Below are 9,363 nucleotides of genomic sequence, written 5' to 3'. Positions count from 1 at the left end.
ACACCCAGGAGCAGTCCCACTGGAGCCCAAGCCGGACACCTTTATGCCTATGAAGTGCCAAGGGCTTCCCTGAGGCTGCTCAGAGGGGGATGCACCCTGCAGAAGCTAGCAGGATTGAGATCCTTGTTTTTACAGAATACACTGCAGTACCGGTGTGAAAGCATTGTTGCAACTAATAGAAACGACACCACACTTGTTATGGAACGTGAACAATGTATGCATTTCTCACCTCTTTCCTTCTCCCCCAAATTTAGAAGCTTAGCTGGCCAGGGACATATTGTCAGTTACAGTCATGTCTGCTACAGAACCATTGACTCCTCACGGACTGACTGGCAGTAGCACAGGGAAGGTACCCAGGACCTGACTTGTGTTTCATTTTACAGAGCCCATAACTCCTATGCGTGGCAAGGATGGAAGGTGAAAGGAATGGAGAAATGGAAATCCAGTGAGAAGCATGAGGAGCGTTGGATCTGTCTTTGTCAACTACCAGTGAGTCTAGCAATGAGAAATGAAGGGTGTATGTTGGAATCTATTACTTTGGGTCACCGGAAGGGGTTTTTTGGGGGGAGAAGAGGTGGTTTTGACCTGACAAAGGTAGTAAATGGCCATTTCAGTAAATCAGAATAACAGAAAGAAGTCTCAACTGGAGACGATTTTTTAAAATATGTGTGATAGTTAAATTTGTACATACTGTAGTTTGGAATGGGCATGTGGAAAACCTAGGGAAGGAACTGTGGATTTTGGATGAAAAACTGTCCCTTTGAAGTCAGTGGCAAAACTTCCCTTGGCTTCAATGGGGCCAGGAGTTTACTAAATGCCTATAGCATACATATTGCTTTTTTGCGTTAGCAGGATTTATCCTGCATAAAATAAAAAAACTTCCTCAACAAGTTTCTTTCTGTTATTCTCTTCTTCCCTCATGAATTCAAAGTGGAGGCCATCTTGCTGTGTCATGCCAAGTAACAGACACGATGACACTGTTCAGCAGGTTCTGACTAAACTCCACATCATCAATGGTAACTACATACTTGTGCTTGTTTATGGGACCATGTTAAACAAATTCAAATATCTTGTTAAATGGCTAGTTTCAGATATACCATGAATCAAATACACATAAAAGAATGAGCACACCCTTAATTTTAATAGATGTTTTAAAACTAATTCCTCAGATAAAAAAAGACAAAGGAAACTAATACAATTTCTGTTAAGCTCCTGAAAAGAAAAGCTTCCTAAAAAAAGGGCATGAAAAATTTGCAATGACTAGTTTATAAGAAGTGAAAAGCTGACACTGATCCTGTTCTCATTTGAGACAAAGATAAAAAAACATCCATTAATTCCAGTGGGAGCAGGAGAAAATCCCTGTACTTTGTGAGAAAATGGGGTTCCAAGGACCACAACAATGTGCTATCTGTAGACCATGAAATATCAGGTAGGCTGGGCCTACTTATAAAATTAAGCTACCAAATATTAATAAGTTGCATATTGCAGAGTATGTGAAATGGTGGCTGGAGTCCCTTTTGAAAAGGGGTGGTTTTTCTCATTGCAACACACCTATGCGATCTTTCCATTCTCAAAGTATGTCTGGTATTTCATTAAGATAACTGCTTATTAATTGTCTCTCTTGTCTGGACCATCTTCCCTAATGAACTTATCCTCTGGGAGTAACTCATCTATGCAGTAAACAGAAATGTGTTAAATGCAGGGTGTGCTATACCTCCATGGATCCAGAACTCTCAAAATACCTTATGATCAAAGCCCATGGCTAGATGCCACCCCAGGTATTGCTCAATTTAATCACAACAACCCCAATACCCCTTTGTTTGAAGGGTGGAACACTGAAACTAAACAACAAACCTAGGTGGATAGCGCCTTTTAACTAAGTAAAACACATGGGTCTCTCCCTCTTGTATTGTTTTCAGGAATTACTGTGTTTACTCATGTAAATTATCAAAATGCTTTCAAAAACATTGAATTTAAGAATATAAAAGAGAAGCGATGGAAATAAGCAAGGCAAGCAATCTTCAAGAGTAAAGAATCACTCTGGACAAGAAACTGATAAGACCTGCCATTTTGCCCAGCTGTCTTCTGAGACCACCAATCCAGGCTCTTGGGGGAAGCTGCTGAGAATTCATCACCACTTCTTGCCTGCATTGGTGAGGATAATTGCTTTTGCAGCTAAAATATACTGGACTTTTGGTTTGGGGGCTCATTTTATATGTTTATAAGTATAGTAATTAAAGCCTTTCTGTCATTATCAAACGAGAGTCATGTCAATTCCTGAGCACACTAATAGCAGATCCCAGTCTGTGAGTTAACACTATCACAAAAGCAGAATGTGCTTTCTTGAACTGTTTCCCCATACACTTTGTTGAGCAAGTTGTTTGTTAAAGGGCTATTAGGAAACGAGCTACGGGATACAGCAACACATTAGCATTGCTTTATTAAAAGAGAATCAGAGGTTCCATGATGAATCTATTTTTTCCAAGAGTTCATAACTAGGCTGTAAAAATTTGCTGTGGGTTGAAAAACAACAAGCCAAGGTCTAAGCCTGGGAGGTATTTTTTTTTTCTTTTTTACAAACTAGCAAAACATTCAGTCATTTCTAAAATTGTACATACGCAATATATATGGGACATATCTGCTGTTGCAAATTGGCACAACTCTACTGATTTTGATGAAGTAGCACCAATTTACAGGAGCAGAGAATTTTTCCTGGAATTAGAGTGAGAGCCAGCCTTTGTTAAGCAACCACTCCAAGATATTGCCAAGGATTTTACAAAGTTAAATTATCTGTAATAAGAATCATATAATTTAATGCCCATAAGGCACATGGTATATATGCACAAAGGGCTGGACTCTGCAAACACACACATACATTGAGTTAAGCATATATGTTAGTGCAGAATCTGGGGCAAAGTTTGTGTACAAGAGATTTTACACTTTGCATTGTTCCGTCTACTCCTAGTTTTTATGCTGAAATGCCAAACAGCAGTCAGGTACAATCTGTATCATCTCCCTGTGATTCAAGCTCAGAACTGATCCTCTGTGAAGGTACCTCACAGGTAATAGGCAGAAGTGGAGTCAGCTGTCTTGTGGCAGGATTCCCCCATCCTCCAAACCCCCTGGAGACCTTTCTGATGATACAGGGTCCATGCTGGGGGAGGAAGTGGAGGTTGGACGGCCAGGGAAAGAGGAGTAAGGTGGGGGCAGGACTTAAGTGTGGTGGACAATATTGTCCCTTCTCTGTCCCTGCAAAACACCCCAATAGATCCCATGGGCAACTACAGTCAGGGAGAGACCCTGACAGTGCAAAGCAACCAATGACCAGAGCCAATGAGGAGGCACAGGTCCTTGCATGGATCGCTCAGACCCCCCACAATGCCCCCTGGTTCCACCAGGTGTGTGGGAAGCCCCACAGCTTTTCCAATGGGAGTGGGCAAACTGCATGCCCTCAAGGAGACAAAGTGGGGAGCTTCTCTTAGCAATGTCATCTCCCAACATTCACTTTCTGTGGATTCACCATGGAAGAAAAAGATCTGGCCTAATAAACTGTACACGTTTATGTTGCCAATGTTGAGGGTAACCAGTAGACAGAGCAAAGTTTCAGCCGCAGGTGACATTTTACTTGCTGAAAATCACATTGAAAAACATTTGTATTTTGATGGGTTTATAAATATAGAAGTATTTAAGTTCTGGATTTCAAGTGTTTTAGACACAATAAAATAATTGTTGATATCAAATCATTCTGATCTGATCTTTTATAGGATCCCATTCAGTTTATCAAGCAAAATTCCTAGCCATCTTCCTTAAATAATCAGCACCCTAAAGTTGGACCACTTTTTGTCATCCCATTGAAAGGTGGTTTAATTCAGGTTTCATGGTCGTTTATCAATATAGCCTTGCAGTTTTTAATATTGTAATCTTTGTTTTTCAAATATAATATTTTGAAAATGGCTAATACATTTGTTCTCTAACTGCTTTTTACATGCATAGAATGGGAAAAATTCACCTTTGTGCTGAGACCTTATGTATCACCTAAGCCTTTAAAATAGAGATTAAGTGGTGCCTGGGTCTTGCGTACAGGGGTGAATTTGATTCAGTATGAATATATTTCTGCTTTCTTTACAAATTGTCAGAGCATTCTGTGCATCTCTTTTAAAGTTCTAAAGATTAGACAGCAAATTTTAGACCAGGAAGTGGGTGCAAGCCAAAGGTTCAAAATCAGGGCTCAAGAAGGTGACATCAGCAGAGAACCTTCGACACTGCCTACCCTACTGCAAAGGAGTCTAAGGAGCCACTGGATGCCGCTCAGAGGAACTTTGCTGGATATGTGAAGTAGCAAGGGACACGAATGTAATAGGAAGTGTTCAGCACCTTACAGGATCTGGTTGAAAGTAACTGGGAATCAATGAGTTTACTTGAGTTGGAACTGCAAGATTAGGTCCCAAAATGGTTTTGAGACTATAAGCAGAAACAACTGTTGCCAATGCCTTTAAATTTTGATAACAAGCAAGCAATCACCAGCACGAGTGTTGCTATTATTGTGTGAAATAAATGACTGATTGTTTTGAGTGCCAAAACTGAGGCCACCTACCTGGTTCACAGGATTCTAACCTTTTATTCATGCACATAATCTCTGTTTACATGAGACATGAGCCTGCAAGCCCTTGCTCGCATGAGCAATCCCTGCTATCACATGCAGTCTCCCCTGTCCTTCGGTCCTTAGGATCTGATCCAAAGCCCTCTGAAATCAACGGAAAGACTCTCACTGACTTTGTATCAAGTCCTTAGCCCTGAAGATATCTAGAGTAGTAAGAATGCCTAATATAAAAGGATGACTATTATCCAAATGTTTAATTTTGGCATATAATAATTCAGCATATAATAATTAGGTTAGAAGGACCTTTTCAAGTTCCTTTTAAATTGACGCAGTTGGAACTTACAAAATTGGGCCTTTATTAATAAGATGCTGAGTACATACAAAAATATTCCTTTCCAGATCACAAAGGTTTAATAGTAGAGAAAAATAAAAAGAAGAGGAAATTAAAAGCATTAGGTTTGATTAATTTTATATCAGTTTTGGTACAGTTGAGTCAGCTAACTGACTCTGACCTGAGCCATTCATATTTCCATAAATCAACTCATCTTTCCTTCTGATTTAATTTGATTATTCAGAAGCTCCTCTTCATCAAAATCATAAGACTTTTTAACATCCTTAAGACAAAGTTTATTGAAGTTATTAATGTCTTAGTATTCTTTGGTGCCCAAAGTAATTATTCATATCACGCCCAAAGGTGGCGTAGGTGGTTTATTGAACAATTAGACAGACATGATCTTTGCCTTGAAGAGAGGGATTTAAATATGAAGTGACAACTCAGGCAACAAGAAGTAGGGAGGAAATGGGGTGAGAAGGGCAAGCTAGCAGTAGATGGTGTGACTCAGTTTAAGAATGTGCACACCTGCATGGCCAATTATACTTTGCTTTTCTAGTTATTATGGTTACTGTCAGGTCACATTTCTAGGGCGCATTTTAGAAGCTGTCCCTGGCCAGGAGAAATGAGGAAAGAAGGAGCGTTGGGTTACCAGGTCGGGAAGCTGAACTGAGAGTTCAACTGAGACCGCAAATCCTAATGGAAACAGATTATTTCCCTTCTAGCTGGGGTGGAGCTAGACCTGCCTGGGAAATACATCAATGTAATGGCTCCAAAACCCAGTCCGATGGGAATCACCCACGCTCCACAGTTCACAGGCTGGGGTGCCCGTGCTGCACTCGGGGCTGGGGATGCCTGGCCGGCTAAAGCGATGTGGCCTGGAGAGCAGCCCAGTGGCAGGGTGCGGGGACTGGGATGGATGGATGGAGGGATGGGGACCACCAGTGTGGCCAGGCAAGCACTGTCCAGCAGCAGCAGCAGCAACTGTTGCATCCGGGTCTCTCCGTCTTAGCCGTTGGATTCGTTTGAAAACCTCCATCAACGAATCAGAGCCGAGGTGAGCTCAGCGCCCCTGTGACCTGAGTTTGGGCGAGAGGGGCCTCACAAATAACTCCCTTCATTCACACACCGAGGCATCCCGGTCGGCCAATGGGAGACCGCTTTGCAACGAACTTCACGGGCAACGTCCAATGAGAGAAGGCAGGACAACAAGAAGCCCTTTTCAAAGAGAGGGGGAGGGGGAAGAGCGACCGCTCTTGGGAATCCCGCGAAGGGCCAATGAGAAGGCGGCTTTCAAAGGGACGCCTGCGCCGACACCGGCTGGCAACCAATGGGCGGCTCGCTTAGAGCGGCGGCTCGCTTTTTGAATTGGGGTCGGCGGCGGCCGCTAATGGCGGCGGGGAGATTGCGGTGGCTGGGGTTTTCACGGTGAGGCGCGGTAAGGCCTTGTGGCAGGGCCGGGAGCGAGGCCGGGACGCGGAGCCGGTGGGGTGAGAGGCGAAGGAAGGGGCTGCCCAGGGAAGGCCGGGCCGGGCCAAGCCTGAAACGTGCCTGGCCCTGGCGGCGCAGGGCTCCCGGCGCTGGCCCTGTGGCGCGTGTTTTATGTAGCGGTAGAATCCTTTAAAAGGCGAATCACTGACACGGGCCTTAAAAGGCCGCGATCAGCTTCCACCACGGGCCCGAGCGCGGCCTCTGGGACTGCACCTGCCGGGAGGGGGGACGGGACGGGACGGGACCTCCGTGCGAGCCGCGCTGGGGCTTTTACAAACCCACCCTGCGAAACAGCTCCCAGCCCGCTGCCTCCTGCCCCAGCGCGCTTTGACACGGAGAGAGCCCTTGTGCGTGGGCGGGGAAACGGGCCGGTGACGCTGGAGGTACCGACAGTGCTGTCCAATGGCCGGAATAACCAAAGCTGCCCCCTTCCCCCCAGCTGGCTTATAATAGTACGTGTTCTAGCAGTAGCAGCTTTGGGTTTGGGGGGGTGGAGTTCGTGTGTGTGTGTGTGTGTGTGTGTGTGTGTGTGTCTCTCTCTCTCTCTCTCTCTCTCTCTCACACACACACACACACACACACACACACCTACCCCTGAAATACTAATTGTTGGCAAACTGATGCCTGGATTTGGTTGCCTGCGTATTAGCTGCTTTATTTTTCTTGTAACCTTAGATACACACTCCCAGTATTTCCCGGCTGTTTCAAAGCCATATTCCTTAGAATAAGGGAACTCACAAAATATAGAATGAGACTTTTTTTTCCCCTCCATACATGACTGCAAAAATCACTCACAAAAGAGAGACCTTTGAAAGGGGATGCACGGTGTGTAGCTTGTATTAAGCAAACAAGAGAAGATCCTACTATTTGCTTGTGTTGGTATACATTTTTAAATGTTTACGCTGGTATGCATGTTACCAGGTATAGGATTCCAGGTGATCGTTAATGTCAGATTGGGCACCCCTGTTGTTTTAAATACTGCTTTAATAAGTGCTTGTTTTGGTAGCCTCTGTATTTCTAATTCAATGGTATCATAGTCTCTACCCGATACTTTATTTAACTTGTGTAATTCTTTCGTACAGTACTGTAGTACCTCTGGGGAATTTATTGAATGATTATAAAATACTTAGTGCCTTTGTGTAAGAATAGGGTCCTTCTGAACTGTGGTGAGAATCCCTTCTTCTGGCTGTTTACAAGAACTATAGTAAATAATAGAATTATCAGACACATAGATGAACACTATTTGTTGGGGAAAAGTCAGCATGGCTTTTGTAAAAAGAAGTCCAGCCTCATCAGTTTATTAGAATTCTTTCAAGGGGTTAACAAGCAAGTGGATAAGGGTGATCAGGTCCATATAGTATACTTGGATTTTTCATCCAAGGTCTCTCATCAAAGACTTTTAAGAAAATTTAAGTAATCATGGGATAAGAGGGAAGGTGGTCTTATTGGATCAATAACTGACTAAAAGATAGGAAACAAAGGGTAGGAATATATGGCCAGTTTTCACAATGGAGAGCGGTAAACAGTGAGGTTTTCCAAGGATCTGTATTGGAACCTATGCCATTTAACATATTCACTAATGATCTGGAAAAGGAAGTGAATAGTAAAATATCAAAGTTTGCAAATAATTAAGTCCAAGGCTGACTGTGAAGAGTTGCAGGGGAATCTCATAAACTGGGTGATGGGGCAACACAATGGCAGATGACATTCAACACTCGTAAGTGCAGAATAATGCATGTTGGGAAAAAATAATCCCAGCTACCCATATATAATCATGGGTTCTAAATTAGCTGTTTCTGGTCAAGAAAGAGACCTTGGAGTCATTGTGGATAGTTGTCTGAAAACTTCTGCTTAATGCACAGTAACTGTCAAAAAGGCTAACAATGTTAGGAATTATTAAGAAAGGGATAGGAAATGCTATATGAATCTATGTTGCTCCCACACTTTGAATACTGTGTCCAGTTCTGGTTACTTCATCTCAAATATAATATAATGGAACGGAAAAGCTTCAGAGAAGGGCAACAAGATTATCATGAATATGGAATGGCTTCTGTCTGAGGAAATACTAAAAAGGTTAGGGGTGTTGACCTTAGAAAAGACAGTTAAGGGTGGAGGGGATATGATAGAGGGCTATAAAATCGTGACTAGCATGGAAAAAGTGAATAGAGAAGTGTTGTTAACTTTCTTTCCTACAATACAAAAACAAGGGGTCACTCGATAGGTAGCAGGTTTACTAGAAGGAAGAGGATGTACTTTTTCAGACTATGCACAGTTAGCCTCTGGAATTCATTGCCATGGGATGTTGTGATGACCAAAAATATAGCTGAGTTCAAAAAAGAACTAGATGAGCTCATGGAGGATAGGTCCATCAATAGATATTAGCTAAGATGGTTAAGGATGCAACCCCATGCCCATACCTCTGACTGTGGGAAGGGAAGTGGAAGGGGAAGACCGGGGTTGATCACTCCAACTGTCTTGTACGTTGCTCCCTGAAGCTCTGGAACCAGCCGCTGTCAGAAATGGGATATTAGGCTGGATCCGTTGGTCTGACTCAGTATGACAATTCATATGCTCTTAACTCTAAGGGCTTGTCTTCACACACAGCACTACAGTGGTGTAGCTGCACTGCTGAAGTACTTGAATGAAATCACTCCTATGCCAATGGCAGAGCTTCTCCTGTCAGTATAGTTAATCCACATCCCTGAGAGGCGGTAGGCATGTTGGTGGGAGAAGCTCTCCTGTTGACATAAGGCTGTCTACATGTGGGGTTAGGTTGATATAACTGCATCTCTTAGGGGTGTGGATTTTTCACACCTTTGAGTGACTTAGTTATACTGATTATAGGTCTATAGTGTAGACCTGGCCTATATTGGTATATAATGCAAGATCAACCTTGCTGCCTGTAGAATAATGTTGGTCTTCGTTACTTACTTCATTCTTT

The 9,363-nt window shown here is 43.1% G+C and overlaps 1 protein-coding gene across 2 annotated transcripts in view; it reads left to right on the top strand.

Moving 5' to 3' along the window:
- The first annotated feature begins 6,216 nt into the window (after nucleotides 1-6,216).
- ECT2 (epithelial cell transforming 2) overlaps nucleotides 6,217-9,363 on the top strand; it is a 55,430-nt gene continuing 52,283 nt past the window's right edge. The window contains exon 1 of one of the 2 annotated variants that reach the window (XM_067536518.1): nucleotides 6,217-6,359. The gene's annotated coding sequence lies outside the window, so the exon portion shown is untranslated. Of the gene's footprint in view, nucleotides 6,370-9,363 lie in introns of both variants that reach the window. The other variant, XM_067536519.1, reaches the window with a different exon arrangement.

The sequence above is a fragment of the Emydura macquarii genome, unplaced genomic scaffold, assembly GCF_026122565.2.
Source record: "Emydura macquarii macquarii isolate MOO-44397 ecotype Brisbane River unplaced genomic scaffold, CSIRO-AGI_Emac_v2 contig_3603, whole genome shotgun sequence".
NCBI classification, from domain to species: Eukaryota; Metazoa; Chordata; order Testudines; family Chelidae; genus Emydura; species Emydura macquarii.
This window is presented reverse-complemented; position numbering and strand designations above follow the sequence as displayed.